At 38.3% G+C, this 25843-nt stretch overlaps 1 long non-coding RNA gene across 1 annotated transcript in view; it reads right to left on the bottom strand.

Annotated features, from left to right (window-relative positions):
- Positions 1 to 649: 649 nt before the first annotated feature.
- LOC147918042 (uncharacterized) overlaps positions 650 to 25843 on the bottom strand; it is a 203504-nt gene continuing 178310 nt past the window's right edge. The window contains exon 3 of the long non-coding RNA XR_015549140.1: positions 650 to 960. This is a non-coding gene — a long non-coding RNA (uncharacterized LOC147918042). The remainder of the gene's footprint in view (positions 961 to 25843) is intronic.

A 25843-nucleotide genomic window follows, 5' to 3' on the forward strand; every position in this document is an offset into this window, starting at 1 on the left:
CACTCATCCTGTGCATTTCTCCTTTCATTTCTCCAAACAGAGCAGGCTTTCTGCTCAGCGTTAAGGGAAATAGATAAATAAGGCAAAGTGCCTGCCCTGATGACCTCAATGTTTAGTGAGACAGAGCAGAAAACGTCAGTGATTACCTTACACATGGTGCTATCTGGGCCCAGAGAAGAGATCATTCCCTTAGCTGGGGTGGGTGAACTACAGGGAGTTTGACACGAGAAGCAAAGTATCATGTGCAGATGTGGTTGCAGGTAAAGCTAGTGAGGTAGCCAGAGGGCAAACCGTGAAGGCATAATAAATCTCAAGAACTTGGATTTCACTCTGAAGGAAATGAAGAATTAACGACATGGGGAAGGAGATGATGGAAAGGAAAGAGAAGAGTAGAAGACAACTTTCAAGGGTAAGGCTGGAGTCATAGAGGGTGGGGGCACCAGGGCCTGAGCCAGAGATCCACAGGGAAGAGTGGATTTAGGGAAAGAGAATGACCTCAGTTTGGAACACTCTGAACAGGAGGTTTGTAAGGATGTTGAGTGACACTTGCTTCTTTTTTTTTCCATCTAAAAAGGGAGTTTGAGGTGTGGACCCCATTATTCACTTGCCAGGCCTGCCACAACAAGGTACAACAAACTGGGTGGCTTAAAACAACAGAAATTTATTTTCTCACAGTTGTTGAGGCTAGAAGTCCAAAATTAGTGTGTTGGCAGACCATACTCCCCTCTGAAGGCTCTTGGGGGAAATCCTTCCTTGCCTTTTCCTAGCTTCTGGTGGTTCCCAGAAATTCTTGGCATTCTTAGGCTTGTAGATGTATCCCTCCAATCTCTACCTCCATCTTCACATGGCATTCTTCTCTCCTCTGTCTTTGTGTCCAAATTTCCCTCTTCTTACAAATCTACTGGTCAATGGATGGGGGCCACCATAATCCAGTATGACTTCATCTTAGCTTGGTTATATCTGCAAAGATATTTCCAGGTAAGGTCACATTCAGAGGTTCTGGTGGACATGAATTTTGGGGGGACACTATTCTACCTAGTATAAGCCCTGCATCCCATTTATAAGGGTGTCATCAGTGGTTGATGGGCTTTGAAGACTCAAGGAAACCATGCACACACCTCTGCAAGACTACCACTTGATAGAGTTCACCAGAAGGACAGAGACCAGAAAGAGCAAGAGACTGCCCAGTAGTTTAAGAAAATCTCAGTTTTTCCTGTCCATCCTCCTGCCCAGACCCAGCAGACCTTAGGGAAAGAAATGTCCATGGGTCAACATAAGCCTTTGGAGTAAGAGAGGAAAAGCCAGAGAGTTGACCAAAGCCATTCCCCTCACTTAAATGGGCAAGGGGAGAGTTCTGAATTAAATGTGGGATCAAGGTTATAAACTAGATTTTAGTTTAGTATATAAACTTTATAAACTAAATCTTAATAACCAACAGTGGCTGAAAAGTTATGGGATCTTTCCAGATGTCATGAGGGGGCAAAAAGTGAGATTTAACATAGTATAGAGGAAGTCAGTTATTAGAAAATAAAATTCACATCTATACCCCAAAATATGGATAGAGGGCTCCTCTGATTACAGGCATTCAGGAGATGTCTAATTGGGCTGAGATGTGACAATGAAGGTGTGGCCAAAGGCCTTACCTGAACTCATGGGAGTAGAGGAAGATACTCAACAAGGTAGTCTGGTCTACCACGTCCATTAGGTAGGACCTAACATAGCCCTAGAGATAATTTCACTCAGAATGAAAATACGAAAAGTTCTCATGTTCAGAAAGAAAAAGCAAGCCCCAGAGGACTTGTTTGACACTGACCTCTTCCTCTACATCTGCCTTTTCCTTGTCTTTTTACCATCTGCAAAGCAATTTAAGTTTTACACAGTAATATTCTCTTTTCCTCCTCAAAGCTCTCTTTCTCCAAGCTGGTCATGATAGTTTCTGGCAGAGACCATTCATCCTCTTTTAAAATACTCAGTGTCACTTTTCAAATAGCTCCCCTCTGTACCTTGCCTGCCCAGCCAGTCCACTACATTCCCTGAAGACATCCATTATATGCAGAACAGGGTACTAAGAACAAAACCAGAAAACTGAAAAGTGAAAAAGAATACTAGAGCACATCAAAATGAGGAAACTTTGCTTAGCTATGGTTTCAATCCCCTCTGGTTATCCGAGTAGGTATTCCAAGCATAGCGTTTGTTCACCATGAGCTACATTTTTACAAGTCTGCTTTTCCAGGATCATCGTGCCAGCTGGAGTTGCTTATTTCATTCCAGTTCAGTAGGAATCCACAGGCTGCATAAAAATACATTAAGGAATATTTATAAGATGGCAAATAGGACCACATGTATGGAAAAGAATAATATTGTGCATTGCTCATTACAAACATGATTATTTTGCGTATGTAACGGATGTGTTGTTAAGGCACAGTGGGTTGTTTGAAGTTTACAAGTTTGTTATGGATTGATTTATTCATGAAATGCTTTGTTTCTATGACAACTTTATTGGTTTGCCTGTGGTCTAAATACATATAGGCATGGCAGGAATTCCATGGTACAAAACAAATTACACACTCCCACCTGAATCATTTGCTGGCTTTAGGGAGTGTAGCGAAAGGATTTCCAACCAGGGCAGACATCACCATACACAGGGCCAGCGTTAGAGACATCACACCATAAAGGGGAAAAAACCTTTTTAAAAAGAACAACTTAAAAGTCTCCAACCGCCTCCAACTCTGTAATAGAAGGAAAGATGGAAATGAGCAATGAAATGCCCAACATAAGATAAGAGAAATACAATCTACCCACAATGCTGAGGTTTTTATTTAAGAAAAAAACTGATCAAAGACGCATATTTCCTGCTCTAAATAATACCCCTTGAAGGATACCATTAATATTCACAAGAGTTGTGTAACTACAAAAGAAACTGAGAATTGTTGTTTAGAGAAAATAATAATGGGTTTTTAGAAGATAAAAGGAAAAGGTGGAAGAGAAAAAAGAGAGAGAGAAAGAAAGATATTTACTGTGGACCGAGGATAATCAAGGAGGGAATGGCTCTGAGTTATCCAGCAAAACTTAAATCAGGGAAATCATGCCTGAGGAGACTTAGACCTTGTGAAAGCTGGAAAAGACAGAGCAGAATTGAAATAATGTTCCTCATATTACCCCAGAACTGCATTCCATGTGTACATGGGAGGAAAAATTAAAACAAGGAAGATTATTTAGAATAAAATTGTTACTCTACATAAATTCAAAGAATGCGATGTTACATAATGAAAGTAGTCTTATATATAGCTAGATAGTGTGAATTTACATAAAAAATATACATGAAGCACGATGCATTTTCCCAAAATCATTGTTTTATTTTTGTAAAAGCTCCTTCAAATTTTATGCTCTTATTTTCATTTCCACAGACACTTTTTTGTGCGGGTAAATGTAGAAGATTGATTTTGAAGTAGATGACTGCCCACACAACTTTCTCCTGCCATCAGTTCCTCGCTCCATTTCTCTGCTAAGAGGCTGGATTAGACAACCGTATGTGCATCATACCACTCTGCCATCATGGCCACTACAGATTAAGTCAGAGTTGAACATCTGACCCAGTGAAACCAATCCATTCATGTGCCAGCAACTGATTAGTTGCTTTCAATAAATTGCATATTCATAAAATAATGGAAAGTGGGGGACAGCACAAAATGAAAGGTCATGTCAAGTGAGATATGGGGCAGCTATTATCAGCAATGGTGCACCAATGCCATTCTCTAGAGAGAAGTCAAAACAATGGAGCTCGTGCACCAGAGAGCACATAGACCACATAGGCCACTGAAGAGACGAGGGGAAACGGTGAGAGTAGTTGCCTTAGCCCCTGATGGCTCCAGTTCCCAAAAGGTTTGGTTACAACTTCTTTCTCTAAGGATACTGTGTCTTTCTAATTAATTATTTCTTTGAGCTAACTTGAGGGAATTTCTTTTCCCTGCCACTAAAGGGCCTTGATTAAACTGTATGATCTTACTGTGTCATTCCTAACAATGGTTAATTCACCTTTTCAATGGAAATATGTTACTTATGGAGAACTATATCAATTATTGACACAACATAGTTACAGAGTTCCAGTAACTAACATGAAAAACACAACTGCAGCATGTCTCAGACATCATCAGTGCATTGCTTAGTTATAAATAGCTGACTTCCTTGATGGTCCGGTTGGTCTAAACATCAACCAGTGGTCAAATTTCAAACCAGTGTAAACAACATTGATTTTTGTGACAACAAAGCAACGCTGTATACATTTTATATATTACACAGTATAACAGTCTTTATTTGTTGCATTTGATAGTGTCTAGTTCAATGAAATTTGGTAGATAAAACACCCTAGAAACCATTTCTTCCTAAAAAATTAGAACACATGTATATTTATATTGTAGTTTGCACAAACTGTACTTGTGTGATTGAATCAGGAATATGTTCACAGACAATAATTGAACGTTCCACATTTTGACGTTAGGCTTCAGGGTGTTTGCTGTGATACCACAAGGAGTTTGCAACTCAGTGTCTTATGAGGCTACTACTACTCCCACGAAGTGGCAGGAAATTGCCGCTGACATACCGACATGGTTCTCTTGAATTCAGACCTCTCCCAAATTTAAAAAGAAATCGGTAAACATTGTAATGACTGTATCCCATCAAAATCCGTTTCACAATTTGACTCAAAAACACAGAAAGGAAATGAGTAGACTTCCAGGTGAAATGAATCCTGATTTTTCTTGGGAAAATTAAGGCGCTGTGGTCCATCAGTTATTCATGTATTCTTGTAACAAAGATTGAGGCCCTGCAATGTACACACACTTTCCCCGCCTTGTAGATTTACCCATCATCGGGTGAGCCAGACAATAAATAAGTAAATAAATCTATAAAATCCTGACAAATGGTGATGAGTGAAGTGTGGGAAACCAACATGGGGCTGAGATAGATTAAAAATAGAAAGAGGGGAGAGAAATTACTTTAGATAGACTAGTTAGGGAGTGATTTTTAAGCTGAACTCTGAAATGTGAGAATAATTTAGCTATGGGGGTAAGGGTGTGGAGAGGGAGAGAGACGTTCTAAAACAGAGGGAAACAGTGGGTAAAAAAAAAAAGATCTTGGGGCAAGAGGGAGCTTGGTATATTTGAGAAATAGTAATAGTAATATTCACAGCTAACAGTGTACTTTACTTCTATTACATCATTTAACTAAGCAAAGACCAGTATGCCTGGCACATGAAAAGTTCTTAATATATATTTATTGAATAGATTTTGAGAATAACAGTCTACATCCTACAGAATTCTATTTACTTACCCGTGTGATGCAAAACATAGGATTGGAAAGGGCCCTGGCATGTGAATATTGTAAAACATGCTCAGATGACACTGATATGCACCCTGCTATTTAAATAAATACCATGGCTCTAAGTAACAAGTCTATTTTCAAGATGCAGCTTCTGGAATCTATTTTTTTACTTTATGGTCACAACAAAAAAATTTGTCTGGATAAAAAGCCACTGCATTGCACAACTCCAGGGGGCACCATGCACATCATTTTCTTTGTGAATGGTGCCCTCTGGAATTTTGTACTGCAGTGGTCCTGCTGATGAAGCTATATTTCCACACAGGTCACTGGGATACAAAGTAGATATCTCTGGCTTACATCATCACGCTTACCTCTGAAGATAAAAAAGAGAAGAAAAGTTAAATCTCCTTAGAAGAGGCTCATAGAGAATCCTTCTGGGGAACACATACCATATGAACATTTTATCTCAACACTTTAGTGCCTGAACCATTTTGCTAATTTGACATGGGAAGCGCTAATAAGATCAAAAGCTCAGGCGTCCTTATCCCATTAGCACTTCCTCTATAGTTTTTCTGACCCACATTCTGACCTGATCTCTCCCATATTCCCCATGGCTTGTATTGTACTGATTAAAACCTTCATCCTTTTGAAAAGATGTTGGGGAATTGACTGGATTTAACTAAAATTTCCAGCTTAAATTACTGTGTGATTTTTAGCTGATCAGAACCCATTTAGCATAGGCGGCCGTGGCCAAGTCAGGGGATAGGCAGCAGAGTAGAGAAAGGATATAAACAGAAGGAGCCAGTTAATAGGCAATTAAAGCTTCATTGCCTTCCCACCACCACAAAGCTCCTTATCTAGACTCGCAAATGCAAGGAAGAAAGCCAGCCAGTTGAAATCGTTATTTATTTTCCATGGCCTTTTCAGAGTTTTCTTTTTTGTTTTTGTTTTTCAGATTCATTTGCATTCATTGAGAACTCATATTTTTCAACCTCCTCACCTTATCTCTAACTGAACTATTTTAGAATTTCTCTTTATTAGAAACATTTAGAATTCTCTTTATTAGAGACACGCCAGTTCATTTTGGAGAAAAATAATGAAGGGATATGGTTGTATTCATCCCTATCACTCTAAATGAAACATAATCCCTCTTGGCTCTTCCCCCCGCCAGGGTACATATCCAGGCTTCAGTTATTTCCTGTTTTAATTACCACAACCATCTACTTCTTGGCCTTTGTTTCCCATATTTTCTCCTTGTTCTGTTTAGATCATTCCTGCCAAGTCAATTTTCCTTTCATGCTAGAGACCATGTCAATGTATTCGTTGGATCTTGACACAAGCTTCTCTAACATTTATGCTCCAACTTGGGACTCTGTCACCTTCCAGGGTCCTTTCTTCTACTAGTACCTTGTTTTCTGCCTCTTCATTCAACTTAGGAGTTAGTTCCTTAGCACTCAGTCTTTTGTCTCCTCCTGTTCCCCAATTTAATGGTATGTTATGTAGATAGGAGGCCTGCTCATCTTTATTCTATTCATCAAGTGGAGCACAGTACCACTGAATAGGAGACCTGGACGTGTCCACCCAGCACGAGTGTTCATGTCACAGAGGAGCAAACTGGAGCATAGGAAGTTCAGGCAGCTCATTCACAGTCATCCTGCTGGATGTGGCAGAGGCCAGGGTAGAATGTAGGTTTCCTGATTCTCCCTTAGGGCTCTTCCTCTTCACCGGTGGTTCCTAATGTTTCCAAGCATGAGGACCCCTTCTTGACGTTAAAATTTTGGAAATGAGACTTCTGCTTAGAAATGGTAGCTTGAGAACATTCGTTTATCTATTTTTCCTAACAAAAATCCATCTAAAATTGTTGTAAAGAATACAAAGATATAAATCCATAATACCTTGTGGAGAAGAAAAAGGCATCAGTGGATGACAGAATTTCACCAAATTCTGGACAATGGAGAGTGTTTTTAAAAATAATTATTGATGAATCAGGGGCAGAAAAAAATCATATCCTAGAGTTGGGGGTCTATAAACATTTTTGAATATTTTACATAAATACTACATATATATATCTTATTTATTACCAAGCTCTATAAGCAATTATATAACATATATTGTTAATAAAAAATACAAATTATATTAAAAGAAACAGGCACTATTTTAAAATTGAGCAGTTCTGTATAACGGAAATCACATTTTTATTTTTGAGTGCCTAAATGTTCAAAAGGTTAGTACAAATTCAGGAATATTTTAAAATAAATTTCTAATTTATTGATCAAATAGTATCAGCATACATGTGAAACACACTATATATGTATGAAAGGTCATTTTGTCAAAATATAGATATTGTTTGATGTCCAAATGGTTGACCAGACCCCTTGCAATAACTTGTTAGTTATTGCACTTCGGGAACCACAACTCCAGACTACTCTGTCAATCTGTTAGAGAGCTTAATGACTAACTGCTTGAATCCAGTTAGGATTAGAAAATACCAGAAGAGTCCAAATCCTGTTGGCAAAGTATGAAACCTCAGCCGAAGAAGACAATATTTGTTTGTAGGACTCACTGCCAGTAGATTTACTTGCGTTAGAGGAGATTGAGCATTTGAGGAAGAATGTAGAAGTGAAGGAACCAGTGAGCAGAGAGGTTATTTACCTATAGAAAGAGAAGTAGAATTCAATAACAAAACAACGTGTTTGAACAATGCAGAAGTTTCATCAAGGTCATATTGAGGAGACTGGACTTAATCGGTGCCAGGTCAGGCTCCATTTCCTTATTTTAAATTCAAATAATTCAATTTTTGACTTTGACGTATATAATAGTAATTTTAGTTATTTAGGTAATTTTGGAGTAATTTTCCCTGAATAAATTAGATAATTGTCTTCATACTCCAATTGGTTATGAGAGATAACGGCAGACCTTTTCCAACAGTGAATAACACTGTAGGTGGCATTCCCATCTTCTCGTACACTTTCAGTCAGGCCCAGCCTTTTTCTACACCCACTGTAGAAGGGACATTTAACCAGCCAGCCAGCTCCAGTTCTGGCTCCTTGAACTCATGGTTTGGGAACCTTGTATTTTCACCATCTTTGTAATGGTATCAATTGATAGCTTCCAGAACTTGAAAGTCTCTTAGTTCAAGAATATTGACTAAAATGGCTTAATTCTGTATTCAAGCCAAAAACAAAACATTTTTCTTCTTGGAAAATCTCTTTAATTGGAAAACCTTTATATACCTTGTCTCTGATGCAACTCTGGGTTACTATTCCTCTTAACTTCTTTAAAAACATAGTCCTCTCTCTCTCTCTCCCTCTCTCTCTCCTTTTACTCCCTCTCTCTCTCTCTGCCCGCCTTTCTATCTCATCTCTGTTTCTCACTGTCTTAATTTTTTGGTCCTCAAATTTCAACATGAGGTATGAGGGCTATGATCATGTTGGAATTTTGAATTTTTTTTCTCAGGGGTGACTGTGTCTGTCTTAATCAGTAGCCTTATAATGAGCAGATAGATTTCTGTGTAAGTGTAAACAACAAGTAAGAAAATAAGTACACCCAAACTTTTATTTGTTAGACTTAAGAAATAAGGTGTTTACAGTCAGACCAATAAATAAAAGGAGACCACTTGAAGGAACAACCAAGTGAGCTAAACTTAAAGAAACATAGAATTTTTAGAAAAAGTTACTATTTTAGCAAATATTTTCTCCTTGTACATGACAATGGTCCACAAAAATGAAGATTAAGTTGTATGGAGCACAAGCTGATTGTGAGCACAGCAGTTAAGTGTTATACTGTTATGATGATACCACTTTTCTGCAAAACTTTGGAAATACGTTACAATTTTTTTTTTATCGGTCAAGACAGGCTATGGTAACAAAAAAGCAAAAGAAATTCTTTCTTTTTCATGCCACAAGTCCAGTGTGGGTCTGTGGATTGGGGTTGCAGGGTATAGGCTCTACTCCTTATAGTAGATCCAGGCTGATGGAAGCTAAGAGATCCAGGCTGATGGAAGCTCCCTCTCAACACACGTTTCCATGTTCACCTCAGCAGGGAGAAGAAAGCACACGGGCCAGGAAGACTCTTTCTGGAAATGACACATAACACTCCCATTCAGGGATATTCTAGAAAATGTTCATCAGCCAGATCTTTGAGGGAAAAAAAGCATTAATTGGTAGTGTTTGCAAATATCTGAGTATAAATACTCCCACTGTGACTGATTTCAAGTTATCAACATGATGAACATGGAGTTAGTTAGAAAGAAATGCAGACCATCATACAGTATTTTCACCACATAGAGACAAGAGACAGGAATACCCTCAAGAACTATAGTAAAATGTAGTGAAATAATTAGGAAGTGATGCTTTCTGAGTATTTATGATCCTTGTTTTAAATTTATTTCTTAGTTTATATAATTTAGTTGTTAATTATGGCTATTCTCAACTACTGGCTCACCAAATTTGTGCTGGCAAGTGCCAGGACAAGCCAGTTCCACTCCTATCTTTATGCAATCCTACTCGGCACATAGAATGACTACTTCAGTTTCCATGGGAGCCTTGACAACCAATTTTAAGTCATATTTAGTTTTCAAAATTCTAGTGATAAATTGAAGACAGGTTAATTAGACTTAGGCAGAAGAGTAGATAATTTAGGACTACTCAGTGAATGGCTCAGTCAGCTAACACTAATCTATAAGCTACTTGAGGACCAGGAGCAAATTTATTCGTGTTTGAACTCTTAGTCTCTAGTGCAGTACCTTGCATGCATAGGTTCTCAATAGATATTGGTATGAATGAACTAAAGTTAGCAGTATATACTATTTTCTGATTCACATTTAATCTTTTAGTTCTATATACAATGAACATGCTAAAATATCATTATGGTTATGCAGTATTAAGATGCTAAAATATTAGATGCTGTAACTACTTTAGAATGAAGGAACAATTCCTTTGGCCCTTTTGACTATGAAAAGACAACTTTTATTATCAATCTCAGAAATTATAATTAGTATGGATGGGCATGTTTCTTGTCCTCCTGTGATTGTAAAATATGAATGCTTTACCATCTGATCTAAGCATAGATGTGGTGCATGCATGTATTTGTTCAAGTAACAATGGAATCCAGTGTAACTTTGGTCTGCTTCTAACGTGTACTGCATTGATTTTGCCAACGTTTCGTCTGAAGTCATCATTGGTTGACAGCAAGACCATTTGACTAAAATCTGAGGGTTTTCTCATCAGTGCTGCCTCTTAAAGGCTTGGAACTTTGACACTGATTCACTGAAATCATATTTTAGTGAAATGGTGTGTTTTTCTTTAATCATCTGTTTCTCTTCTAGATGCAACACTTTCTGCCTGTGGAGTCAACAGGGCTCAAATTGTAGTAGTTAGTTAACTGAAAGTATTTTCTCTTTGGGATCTCTAAGATATCCTCCTCCCTAATAAAATAATACATAAATAAAACAACTACCTTCCCAAAAAATCTCCCCTTGGTGTATTTTAAAATTAGTTATTTTTGGAGGGAGTCAAGATGGCGGCGTAAGCAGACTCGGAACTCACCTCCTCCCGTGGACACAGCCAATATACAACTACTCGTGGAAAAATTACTCCTGAGACAGAACTGAAAACTGGATGAGAGGAACTCCTGCAACAGCGGACAATCCTCACTGAGGTGGAAGAGGCAGAGACTCCCTTCCAGAGAGGAGAAACGCCGCCTTCACAAGCCGCCAGCGTCACGGCCGCCGGGAGCAGCGCACAGGTACGCAGCCTCCCTGGAGGCACGGGACCCTGAGCCGGGGAGCGCCCCCACTGTGGGCATTTTGTGGATCCAGCACAATCGAGACCAGCGGCATAATATCTGACTTTGCTGCTACTAAAACACTGGGGAGCACCCCCAGAAAACCCGGTTCACAAAGAAACTAAAACTGGCTCTTAAAGGGCCCGCGCACAAACTCACCCGTTTCAGGAAGCACCCTAAAATCACCAGAAAGAAAGGTGTACAGTGCTTTGGTGACAAGAGACTCACCTAATAGGCCCTGAGTGCATCTCGGCGAGGGGTGAGACCTCTCCAGGGACTGGGACATTGGCGGCGGCCATTGTTGTGGCCTGGTGTGGGCATGCTGACACAGACACCATTGGAGTTCTCCCTGAGGCCTGCTAGCCCAGGGTCTGCCCCACCCGCTAGAACACCGATTTAATCCAGCTCAGCCAGGGCAGGCAGCCCACCCTAGAGACTGGCCCCACCCAACAACAAGCCCTCAGGCAACTTGTGGGCCTGCATAGATTGGTGACTGGATTCTCTGCAGCCTGGCAACTGAGCCAACTTGAGCAGGGCAGGGTGTGCACAAGGAGCGGGTGGAGAGTGTGGGATGGTGGCAGAGTGTGTGGGGCTCCCACCGTGGAGAGACTGGGTCCCCTTGGGGAGGTCGGGGCGCTCACACAGGGCAGGACTGTGTTGACTGTGTGTGTGGACCTGTGGGTGGCAGGGCTTCTCAGCCACAGAAGACTTGTACTTCTCATAGACCCACATAGGAGGTTTGCTCCACCTTCCAAAACCTGAAACAATTGGGTGCTCCTGTGCCTGAGGCCAGCCCCACCCAGCTGCAATCCTCAGAGAGCTGACAAGAGACCTAATAGGCTAGAGGCTTACAGCAATTGTAAGGCCCTGAGCCTAACAACCTGCCACGGTGGGGGCCTACTCACTTAAAAGAAATACTGCAACACAAATGTGGTATTAGAACTTGCAGCCAACTGTGCTGGGGATCCCCACACCTTATAAAGAGACTGAAGGGCCCACAACAACTACAAGCAGCTGAGCATTACAACAGCTGGCCAGGAGCATAACTCAGCCTCCCTGGGCGCCTACAGGGAGAGCAAACAGGCCACAGCAGAAGGATACACGTAGCCCACATAGGGGTCACCCCAGGAACATTGAGAACTGAGGGAAGCACACTGGAAGCCTCCTAAGCCATCACTTACATAAGGTCACCTATCCAAGAGCAGGAGACGTAGCTGACCGACCTAATACATAGACACAAGCACAGGGAAAGAGGCAAAATGAAGAGGCAAAAGAATATATTCCAAGTAAGGGAACAGGACAAAACCCCAGAAAAGGAACTAAGTGCAACAGAAATGAGCAACCTACCTGACAGAGAGTTCAAACTAAGAGTGTTAAGGATGCTCACTGATCTGGGGAGAAGAATAGATGAACTCAGTGAGAATGTCAACAAAGAAATGGAAGATATAAAAAAGAACCAATCAGAAATGAAGAATACAATACTGGAAATGAAAAATTCATTAGAGGGACTCAAAAGCAGAGTAGAGGATACAGAAGAATGGATCTGTGAGCTGGACGAAAGACTAGAAGAAATTACCCGAGGTGAACAGGTAAAAGAGAAAAGAATTAAAAAGAGTGAGGACAGTCTAAGGGACCTCTGGGACAACATCAAGCGCACTAACATCCGTGTTATAGGTGTCCCGGAAGGAGAAGAGCGAGACAAGGGGGCAGAGAATCTATTTCAAGAAATAATAGATGAAAACTTCCCTAACCTAAGGAAGGAAACAGACATCCAGGTACAGGAAGCACAGAGAGCCCCAAACAAGATAAACCCAAAGAGGCCCACACCAAGACACATCATAATCAAAATGTCCAGAATTAAAGATAAAGAGAGAATCCTAAAAGCCGCAAGAGAATGTCAAGTTACGTACAAAGGAAACTCCATAAGGCTATCAGCTGACTTCTCTGCAGAAACCTTACAGGCTAGAAGAGAATGGCACGATATATTTAAAGTGCTAAAAGGAAAAAACTTACAGCCAAGAATACTCTACCCAGCAAGGTTATCATTCAAAATGGAAGGAGAGATCAAAATTTTCCCAGATAAGCAAAAATTAAAGGAGTTTGTCACCAAGAAACCAGTGCTACAAGAAATGTTAAAGGGACTGACTTAAGGGGAAAAGAAAAGACCACAAATAGGAAAAATTATCAATTTCCATGATTAGAACGTAATGGATACAAATGCACAACAAAGAGGTTAGATATGATATCAAAAACATGAGGGAGGAGGGGAGTTAAAGAGTACAGCTTTCAGACAGAGGTCAAACTAAAGTGACCATCAATTCTGTATAGAAGAAGAAAGGAACAGAGAAGGACTACTAAAACACTGAGAAAAAAAAAAAGTTAAAAAATGGCAGTAAGTACATACTTATCAATAGCTACTTTAAACATCAATGGACTAAATGCTCCAATTAAAAGGCATAGGGTGGCTGACTGGATAAAAACAAGACCCATATATATGCTGCATACAAGAGACACACTTCAGACCTAAAGACACTCACAAACTGAAAGTGAAGGGATGGAAAAAGATACTCCACGCAAATGGCAATGAAAAGAAAGCTGGGGTAGCAGTACTCATATCAGACAAAATAGACTTTCAAACAAAAACTGTAAAAAGAGACAAAGAAGGGCATTACATAATGATCAAGGGAACAATCCAACAAGAGGATATAACACTTGTAAATATCTACGCACCCAATGTAGGTGCACCTAAATATATAAAGCAATTATTAACAGACATAAAAACAGAAATAGACAGTAACACAATAATAGTAGGGGACTTTAACACTCCACTTACACCAACGGATAGATCATCCAAACAGAAGATCAATAAGGAAACATTGGCCTTAAACGACACACTACAACAGATGGACCTAGTAGATATATACAGAGCATTCCATCCAAAAACCAAAGAATACACCTTCTTTTCAAAGGCACATGGAACATTCTCCAGGATTGATCACATATTAGGCCACAAAGCAAGTCTCCATAAATTTAAGAAGATTGAAATAATACCAAGCATCTTTTCTGACCACAACGGTATGAAACTAGAAATCAACTATAGGAAGAAAATCAGAAAAGCCACAAATACGTGGAGATTAAACAAAATGCTACTGAACAACGACTGGCTTAACGAAGAAATCAAAGAAGAAATCAAAAACTACCTGGAGACAAATGAAAATGAAAATACGACATGCCAGAATTTATGGGATACAGCAAAAGCAGTTCTAAGAGGGAAGTTTATAGCGATACAGGCCTATCTCAACAAACAACAAAAGTCTCAAATTAACAATCTAACAATGCACCTGAAGGAACTGGAAAAAGAAGAACAAACAAAGCCCAAAATCAGTAGAAGAAGGGAAATAATAAAAATCAGAGCAGAAATAAATGAAATAGAGACCAAAAAAACAATAGAAAAAATTAATAAAACCAAGAGCTGGATCTTTGAAAAGATCAATAAAAATTGACAAACCTTTAGCTAGACTCACCAAGAAAAAAAGAGAGAAGGCACAAATAAGTAAAATCAGAAATGAAAGAGGAGAGGTTACAACAGACACCTCAGAAATACAAAAGATTATAAGAGAATACTATGAAAAGATATATGCCAACCAATTCGACAATCTGGAAGAAATGGATAAATTCTTAGAATCATACAACCTTCCAAAACTGGATCAAGAAGAAGTAGAGAATTTGAATAGACCAATCACCAGTAAGGAGATCGAAACAGTAATCAAAAACCTCCCCAAAAATAAAAGTCCAGGACCAGACGGCTTCCCTGGGGAATTCTACCAAACATTCAAAGAAGACTTAATACCTATCCTTCTCAAACTCTTCCAAAAAATTGAGGAGCGGGGGAAGCTCCCTAACTCATTCTACAAAGCTGACATTACCCTGATACCAAAACCAGACAAGGACAACACAAAAAAAGAAAATTACAGGCCAATATCAATGATGAACATTGATGCAAAAATCCTCAATAAAATACTAGCAAATCGCATACAACAATACGTTAAAAAGATTATACACCATGATCAAGTGGGATTTATTCCAGTTATGCAGGGATGGTTCAACATTTGCAAATCAATCAACGTGATACACCACATTAATAAAATGAAGAATAAAAATCACATGATCATCTCAATAGATGCAGAGAAAGCATTTGACAAGATACAGCATCCATTTATGATAAAAACTCTGAATAAAATGGGTATAGAAGGAAAGTACCTCAACATAATAAAGACCATATATGAGAAACCCACAGCTAATATCATCCTCAATGGTGAAAAACTGAAAGCCATCCCTCTAAGAACAGGAAGCAAACAAGGATGCCCACTGTCACCACTCCTATTTAACATAGTACTGGAAGTCCTAGCCAGAGCAATCAGGCAAGAGAAAGAAATAAAAGGGATCCAAATTGGAAAGGAAGAAGTGAAACTTTCACTATTTGCAGATGACATGATTTTATATATAGAAAACCCCAAAGAATCCACCAGAAAACTTTTAGAAGTAATAAACGAATATGGTAAAGTTGCAGGATACAAAATCAACATGCAAAAATCAGTTGCATTTCTGTACACTAACAATGAAGTAGCAGAAAGAGAAATTAAGAATACCATCCCATTTACAATTGCAACAAAAAGAATAAAATACCTAGGAATAAACTTAAACAAAGAGGTGAAAGATCTGTACACTGAAAACTATAAAACATTTCTGAAAGAAATTGAAGAAGACACAAAGAAATGGAAAGATATTCCGTGCTCTTGGATTGGAAGAATTAACATAGTTAAGATGTCCATACTTCCTAAAGCCATCTATAGATTCAATGCAATCCCTATCAAAGTTCCAACAACATTTTTCACAGAAATAGAACAAAGAATCCTAAAATTTATATGCAACAACAAAAGACCCCGAATAGCTAAAGGAATCCTGAGAAAAAAGAACAAAGCTGGAGGTATCACACTCCCTGATTTCAAAATATACTACAAAGCTGTAGTAACCAAAACAGCATGGTACTGGCACAAAAACAGATACACAGATCAATGGAATAGAATCGAAAGCCCAGAAATAAACCCACACATCTATGGACAGCTAATCTTCGACAAAGGAGCCAAGAACATACAATGGGGAAAAGAAATTCTCTTCAACAAATTGTGTTGGGAAAACTGGATAGCCACATGTAAAAAAATGAAAGTAGACCCTTACCTTACACCATACACAAAAATTAACTCCAAATGGATTAAAGACTTGAATGTAAGACCTGAAACTGTGAAAATTCTAGAAGAAAACATAGGCAGTACACTCTTCGATATCAGTCTTAGCAACATCTTCTCAAACACCACGTCTGACCGGGCAAGAGAAACAATAGAAAAAATAAACAAATGGGACTACATCAAACTAAAAAGCTTCTGCACAGCAAAGGAAACCATCAACAAAACGAAAAGACAACCTAACAGTTGGGAGAAGATATTTGCAAACCATACTTCTGATAAGGGCTTAATCTCCAAAATATATAAAGAACTCATGCATCTTACCAACAAAAAAACTACCAACCCAATTAAAAAATGGGCAAAGGACCTGAACAGACATTTCTCCAAAGAAGATATACAGATGGCCAACAGACACATGAAAAGATGTTCAAAATCATTAACTATCAGGGAAATGCAAATCAAAACTACAATGAGATATCACCTGACGCCCGTCAGAATGGCTGTAATTAACAAGACAGGAAACAACATGTGTTGGAGAGGATGTGGAGAGAAGGGAACTCTCATACACTGCTGGTGGGAGTGCAAACTGGTGCAGCCACTATGGAAAACAGTATGGAGATTCCTCAAAAAATCAAGGATAGAACTACCATATGATCCAGCCATCCCACTGCTGGGTATTTATCCAAAGAACTTGAAAACACCAATTTGTAAAGGTACATGCACCCATGTGTTCATTGCAGCGTTATTCACAATAGCCAAGACTTGGAAGCAACCTAAGTGCCCATCAAGGGAGGAATGGATAAAGAAGCTGTGGTATATATACACAATGGAATACTACTCAGCCATAAGAAACGATGAAACCCAGCCATTTGTGACAACATGGATGGACATTGAGGGTATAATGCAAAGTGAAATAAGTCAGAGGGAGAAGGTCAGATACCGCATGATTTCCTTCATTAAGTAGTAGATAATAACAACAATAAACAAACACATAGGGACAGAGATTGGATTGGTGGTTACCAGAGGGGAAGGCGGGAGGGAGGAGGGTGAAAGGGATAATTTGGTACATGTGTGTGGTGATGGGTTGTAATTAGTATTTTGGTGGTGAACATGATGTAATCTATGCAGAAATAGAAGTACAATGATGTACACCTGAAATTTTTACAATGTTATAAACCAATGTTACTGCAATAAACAAAAAATTTAAAAAAAATAAAAAATAAAAAATAAAATAAAATAAAATTATTTATTTTTAAAATATGATTCTGTTTTTCAAAACAATTTTCTTCCTCCTCTCTTCTCTCCCTCCTTCTCTCTCTCTTCTTCTTTCCTTCTTTCCTTGCTTCCTTGTTTCCTTGCTTCCTTCCTTCCTTCTTCCCGTCCTTCCTTCCTTCCTCCCCCTCCCTCTTCTCTTTTACTTTTATTCTTATCATTTTGCACAGGTGTTGCTAGCAGACCAGTGTTATAAAATTTTCTGAACTTCTAGGAGTAGTTCAGACTCATGAACCTTACCTTATTCTTTCTGGACTTCCAGTAAGAGCCCACTTTGTTCTTAAAATCTTTAAAGCATTACTATCATAGGATATATTTTCTACAAATAAAAGTGCATTTGTTCGCCTCAACACCCTGTAATTTTTCGGAAGCAAAGCGATTTGCTTAAAAATGAAAACAAGGATTTTGTTATGTGTATCAAGCAGGGTTCAATAAGAGAAGCAGAACCATATATATATACACACACACATATATATACACACACATATTATATATATACACACATATATATATCTCACACACGTTTACATATAAAGGGATTTGTTACAGAGATTTAACCTTACACAATTGTGAGAGCTGGTTAAGCTCTCTCTGTAAGGCTGCTGTTAGGGCTTGAAGTCCACAGGGCAAGCAGTCATGAAGGGAAGATGGGTGTAACATGGGATATCAAGTATAAGCTGGAAGCCACAGGCATAAGCTGGAAAACCTCAAAAACAGAGTGAAACCTACATAATTTCTTATTACTTTTGACTTTGGTGGTATGGGTGACTTGCATAAGCCAGGGTCCTTCATCATATTGCTATGGACTTGGCCCAAGAGTTACAGAAACTGAAGGAGGGTCTAGAGGAAAGTTGAGCATTTGCAGGCCCAGCCCCTGCCTCATGCCAGGGAGGTGAGTCAGCAGATTAGCATAATGTGTGTAAGCTACAAAATGGCTGCTGCTTCCTTTCTGCTTTCCAGATCTCAGAAGAATCTCTGCGTGGCCTACCCTAACCAGAAACACACACAAAAGGGAATTCTGGGAACTGAATTCAGCCTAGCCAAATTGATACACTATAAAGCCACCATAGTTTTTATACAAGTCATTCTTGCAATTGCCCTTGCCTCTCCCTCTACATCCACTCTAGCACAAGTTCTATTAATTCGACCTCCAAAGCATATTTCAAATTCATCTTTTCCTTTCCACTTCTATTTCTACTTTCTAGAACAAGCCACTGTGGGAGATCAAGATTTGGCCACCCTGAAATCTACTTCTTTACCTTGGTTGTTTTCTCTGAGGACATTTGACCTCCCCCACTAACTGCCTAAAGAATTTGACATAGTAACTCCTTCCTGGAACAGATCTTCTATCTGATGGCTGTAATATAATGTAAAATAGATGTTACAATAGAAAAGGCACCAACAAGCCCATCTTATCAGAAGTTCTGTCTCTGGCCACATTCTCTGGATGGCCCCGCAAGGAGTTGCCACACAGACATTTACATTTATAAGGGAAATCTCCATTTGTAAAGGTATCTCCCTCTCTCTATTGGGAAGATGGGGGATGACCTCATTTCTAGAAACTTATCAGTGTGGAAGGTAAGGCCTTAAATCTGCATAATAACCTTACTCTTGTTTGCTGTGCTTTAGTGGTAATCTCCTGTAACTGACTACCCCCACCGCCAACATCCTCCTTTGTCATTGGCTGAACATGGTATTTAAGACGAGAATTCTGTTATTGTATGGAGAAACGCAGCGTCCCTGCTTTCTCCCATGTATACATGTTATTAAACTTGGTATTATTTTCTGCTGCTAACCTGTCTTGTTAATTATTTGGCCAGCCATAAGAACCTTAAGGAAAAGGGCAGAGGGAGATTCTCCCTCTCTCCCGACACCACCATTTACTCTCAACTGGACTCCTGCAATCAGTTTAATTGTTCTGCCTTCATTCACTCTTACACATCTCCAATCATTCTCTAAAAAGCTGCCAGACAAAGCCAGGCATGCCTCTGCCTTCTTTAAAACCTATCAAATCTTCTTGTTACCCATAAAATAAAATCCACATTCCATGATAACAATGCCCAACATGATACATGATCTCACCCCAGCTTCATCTTGGATCACTTTCCATAAACCTTCTAAGCATGTTTCCATTTCAGGACTTGGCGCATAGGGTTTTCTTTGTCTGGAATTGTATTCTCTCAGATATTCATTATTCTGTCTTTGCTTAGTCTTCAGAAATGCCACATTCTCAGAAAAGTCTTCCTTGAACACACAATTTAAAATGGATACTCCCTCCAATTCTCCAAATGTTTCTTCTCATAACACTGTTTTTTTATTCATAACTTTATTATAACTTGTAATTACATAATTATTTGTATCCACTCTTAAAATATCTGTCCCTGCCTTCCCCCATAAGACTAAACATTTATGTAAGGACAGAAGCCATAACTTTTCTGTTTACCACTATATACCTAGAATCTAACTAGATTCTAGTTATTCTAGAATCTATTAATACCTAGAATCTAACCTAGATTCTAGAATACCTAGAATCTAACTCAGTACCTGGCAGTAAGTAGTCAATAAATGGATGCGGAATCCACAAATGAAGGTGGCATTCCTGGACTGAATGAATTTGTACCAAATAATAAGCTTAATTTCACAAGCAAGAAAGAAATGTAGAAGAGATACATTTACAATTATAATAGGGACAGCAGGATTATTTCAGAGATTTATGGCACATCCACTAAATGATTATGTTTTACAATCATTAAAATGATGTTTTTATTAAAAATCATGTGGAAATAGAGAAACTACTTATGATATAATGTGAAATTAAAAACCAGGGTAAAATATATTTAATATGATTTTAACCATAACTATAATTTGTAAAAAGATATATGGGAAAGCAAGGGAAAAAATTGTATCAATATGATGATATTGCTTTATTGGGACGTAAGATTATGATACTATCCCTTGTTTTCTAAATTTTCTGTAACAATAAAAGGCAAAAATAGAAATGTCTGATATTTTTATGTCATCAGTTTACAGAATAGTTTCAGAAATGTTATTTTAAATGATACTCAGTAATCCTATAGGATGTCTAAAAATGTACATGAAATCCCCATTTTTACAACCAGGAAACTGAAGATCACGGAGATTGTTAGTTGCCAAAGTCATGCAATGGTCGTGGTAGAGCCAATATTCTAACTAAGCCAGACTCTTATTTTTTTTATTTTTTTTATTTTTTTTTTAAATTTTTTGTTTATTGCAGTAACATTGGTTTATAACATTGTAAAAATTTCAGGTGTACATCATTGTACTTCTATTTCTGCATAGATTACATCATGTTCACCACCAAAATACCAATTACAACCCATCACCACACACATGTACCCAATTATCCCCTTCACCCTCCTCCCTCCCCCCTTCCCCTCTGGTAACCACCAATCCAATCTCTGTCCCTATGTGTTTGTTTATTGTTGTTATTATCTACTACTTAATGAAGGAAATCATACGGTATTTGACCTTCTCCCTCTGACTTATTTCACTTTGCATCATGCCCTCAATGTCCATCCATGTTGTCACAAATGGCTGGATTTCATCGTTTCTTATGGCTGAGTAGTATTCCATTGTGTATATATACCACAGCTTTTTTATCCATTCGTCCCTTGATGGGCACTTAGGTTGCTTCCAAGTCTTGGCTATTGTGAATAAGGCTGCAATGAACACAGGGGTGCATGTACCTTTACAAATTGGTGTTTTCAAGTTCTTTGGATAAATACCCAACAGTGGAATAGCTGGATCATATGGTAGTTCTATCGTTGATTTTTGAGGAATCTCCATACTGTTTTCCATAGTGGCTGCACCAGTTTGCACTCCCACCAGCAGTGTATGAGAGTTCCCTTCTCTCCACAACCTCTCCAACACATGTTGTTTCCTGTCTTGTTAATTATAGCCATTCTGACGGGCGTGAGGTGATATCTCATTGTAGTTTTGATTTGCATTTCCCTGATAGTTAGTGATTTTGAACATCTTTTCATGTGTCTGTTGGCCATCTGTATATCTTCTTTGGAGAAATGTCTGTTCAGGTCTTTTGCCCATTTTTTAATTGGGTTGGTAGTTTTTTTGTTGTTGAGATGCATGAGTTCTTTATATATTTTGGAGATTAAGCCCTTATCAGATGTATGGTTTGCAAATATCTTCTCCCAATTGTTAGGTTGTCGTTTTCGTTTTGTTGATGGTTTCCTTTGCTGTGCAGAAGCTTTTTAGTTTGATGTAGTCCCATTTGTTTATTTTTTCTATTGTTTCTCTTGCCTGGTCAGATGTGGTGTTTGAAAAGATGTTGCTAAGACCGATGTCGAAGAGCGTACTGCCTATGTTTTCTTCTAGAACTTTCACAGTTTCAGGTCTTACATTCAAGTCTTTAATCCATTTGGAGTTAATTTTTGTGTATGGTGTAAGGTAAGAGTCTACTCTCATTTTTGCATATGGCTATTCAGTTTTCCCAACACCATTTGTTGAAGAGACTTTCTTTTCCCCATTGTATGTTCTTGGCTCCTTTGTCAAAGATTAGCTGTCCATAGATGTGTGGGTTTATTTCTGGGCTTTCGATTCTATTCCATTGATCTGTGTGTCTGTTTTTGTGCCAGTACCATGCTGTTTTGGTTACTATAGCTTTGTAGTATATTTTGAAATCAGGGAGTGTGATACCTCCAGCTTTGTTCTTTTTTCTCAGGATTCCTTTAGCTATTCGGGGTCTTTTGTTGTTCCATATAAATTTTAGGATTCTTTGTTCTATTTCTGTGAAAAATGTTGTTGGAACTTTGATAGGGATGGCATTGAATCTATAGATGGCTTTAGGAAGTATGGACATCTTAACTATGTTAATTCTTCCAATCCAAGAGCACGGAATATCTTTCCATTTCTTTCTTTCAGAAATGTTTTATAGTTTTCGGTGTACAGATCTTTCACCTCTTTGGTTAAGTTTATTCCTAGGTATTTTATTCGTTTTGTTGCAATTGTAAATGGGATGGTATTCTTAATTTCTCTTTCTGCTACTTCGTTGTTAGTGTACAGAAATGCAACTGATTTTTGTATGTTGATTTTGTATCCTGCAACTTTACCATATTCGTTTATTACTTCTAAAAGTTTTCTGGTGGATTTTTTAGGGTTTTCTATATATAAAATCATGTCATCTGCAAATAGTGACAGTTTCACTTCTTCCTTTCCAATTTGGATCCCTTTTATTTCTTTCTCTTGCCTGATTGCTCTGGCTAGGACTTCCAATACTATGTTAAATAGGAGTGGTGACAGTGGGCATCCTTGTCTGGTTCCTGTTCTTAGAGGGATAGCTTTCAGTTTTTCACCATTGAGGATGATATTAGCTGTGGGTTTCTCATATATGGTCTTTATTATGTTGAGGTACTTTCCTTCTATACCCATTTTATTCAGAGTTTTTATCATAAATGGATGCTGGATCTTGTCAAATGCTTTCTCTGCATCTATTGAGATGATCATGTGATTTTTGTTCTTCATTTTATTAATGTGGTGTATTACGTTGATTGATTTGCGAATGTTAAACCATCCCTGCATACCTGGAATAAATCCCACTTGATCATGGTGTATAATCTTTTAACGTATTGTTGTATGCGATTTGCTAGTATTTTGTTGAGGATTTTCGCATCGATGTTCATCAGTGGTATTGGCCTGTAATTTTCTTTTTGTGTTGTCCTTGTCTGGTTTTGGTATCAGGGTAATGTCAGCTTCGTAGAATGAGTTAGGAGCTTCCCCCCCTCCTCAATTTTTTGGAAGAGTTTGAGAAGGATAGGTATTAAGTCTTCTTTGAATGTTTGGTAGAATTCCCCAGGGAAGCCGTCTGGTCCTGGACTTTTATTTTTGGGGAGGTTTTTGATTACTGTTTCGATCTCCTTACTGGTGATTGGTCTATTCAAATTCTCTACTTCTTCTTGATCCAGTTTTGGAAGGTTGTATGATTCTAAGAATTTATCCATTTCTTCCAGATTGTCGAATTGGTTGGCATATAGTTTTTCATAGTATTCTCTTATAATCTTTTGTATTTCTGAGGTGTCTGTTGTAACCTCTCCTCTTTCATTTCTGATTTTACTTATTTGTGCCTTCTCTCTTTTTTTCTTGGTGAGTCTAGCTAAAGGTTTGTCTATTTTGTTGATCTTTTCAAAGAACCAGCTCTTGGTTTTATTAATTTTTTCTATTTTTTTTTGGTCTCTATTTCATTTATTTCTGCTCTGATTTTTATTATTTCCCTTCTTCTACTGATTTTGGGCTTTGTTTGTTCTTCTTTTTCCAGTTCCTTTAGGTGCATTGTTAGATTGTTTATTTGAGATTTTTCTTGTTTGTTGAGATAGGCCTGTATTGCTATAAACTTCCCTCTTAGAACCGCTTTTGCTGTATCCCATAAATTCTGGCATGTCGTATTTTCATTTTCATTTGTCTCCAGGTATTTTTTGATTTCTTCTTTGATTTCTTCATTAACCCAGTCGTTGTTCAGTAGCATTTTGTTTAATCTCCATGTATTTGTGGCTTTTCTGATTTTCTTCCTATCGTTGATTTCTAGTTTCATACCTTTGTGGTCAGAAAAGATGCTTGGTATTATTTCAATCTTCTTAAATTTATGGAGACTTGTTTTGTGGCCTAATATGTGATCAATCCTGGAGAACGTTCCATGTGCATTTGAAAAGAAGGTGTATTCTTCGGTTTTTGGATGGAATGCTCTGTATATATCTACTAGGTCCATCTGTTCTAGTGTGTCGTTTAAGGCCAATGTTTCCTTATTGATCTTCTGTTTGGATGATCTATCCGTTGGTGTAAGTGGAGTGTTAAAGTCCCCTATTATTGTGTTACTGTCTATTTCTGTTTTTATGTCTGTTAATAATTGCTTTATATATTTAGGTGCACCTACATTGGGTGCGTAGATATTTACAAGTGTTATATCCTCTTGTTGGATTGTTCCCTTGATCATTATGTAATGCCCTTCTTTGTCTCTTTTTACAGTTTTTGTTTGAAAGTCTATTTTGTCTGATATGAGTACTGCTACCCCAGCTTTCTTTTCATTGCCATTTGCGTGGAGTATCTTTTTCCATCCCTTCACTTTCAGTTTGTGAGTGTCTTTAGGTCTGAAGTGTGTCTCTTGTATGCAGCATATATATGGGTCTTGTTTTTTTATCCAGTCAGCCACCCTATGCCTTTTAATTGGAGCATTTAGTCCATTGACGTTTAAAGTAGCTATTGATAAGTATGTACTTACTGCCATTTTTTAACTTTTTTTTTTTTCTCAGTGTTTTAGTAGTCCTTCTCTGTTCTTTACTTCTTCTATACAGAATTGATGGTCACTTTAGTTCGACCTCTGTCTGAAAGCTGTACTCTTTATCTACCCTCCTCCCTCCTTTTATGATTTTGATATCATATCCAACCTCTTTTTTGTGCATTTGTATCCATTACGTTCTAATCGTGGAAATAGATAATTTTTCCTATTTGTGGTCTTCTCTTTTCCCCTTAAATCAGTCCCTTTAACATTTCTTGTAACACTGGTTTCTTGGTGACAAACTCCTTTAATTTTTGCTTATCTGGGAAAATTTTGATCTCTCCTTCCATTTTGAATGATAACCTTGCTGGGTAGAGTATTCTTGGCTGTAAGTTTTTTCCTTTTAGCACTTTAAATATATCGTGCCATTCTCTTCTAGCCTGTAAGGTTTCTGCTGAGAAGTCAGCTGATAGCCTTATGGGGTTTCCTTTGTACGTAACTTGACATTCTCTTGCAGCTTTTAGGATTCTCTCTTTATCTTTAATTCTGGACATTTTGATTATGATGTGTCTTGGTGTGGGCCTCTTTGGGTTTATCTTGTTTGGGGCTCTCTGTGCCTCCTGTACCTGGATGTCTGTTTCCTTCCTTAGGTTAGGGAAGTTTCATCTATTATTTCTTGAAATAGATTCTCTTCCCCCTTGTCTCGCTCTTCTCCTTCCGGGACACCTATAACACGGATGTTAGTGCACTTGATGTTGTCCCAGAGGTCCCTTAGACTGTCCTCACTCTTTTTAATTCTTTTCTCTTTTACCTGTTCACCTTGGGTAATTTCTTCTAGTCTTTCTTCCAGCTCACAGATCCGTTCTTCTGTATCCTCTACTCTGCTTTTGAGTCCCTCTAATGAGTTTTTCATTTCCAGTATTGTATTCTTCATTTCTGATTGGTTCTTTTTTATATCTTCCAT

This window comes from Ceratotherium simum, chromosome 2 (genome assembly GCF_057802395.1).
Source record: "Ceratotherium simum simum isolate JZ-2026a chromosome 2, ASM5780239v1, whole genome shotgun sequence".
NCBI lineage: Eukaryota > Metazoa > Chordata > Mammalia > Perissodactyla > Rhinocerotidae > Ceratotherium > Ceratotherium simum.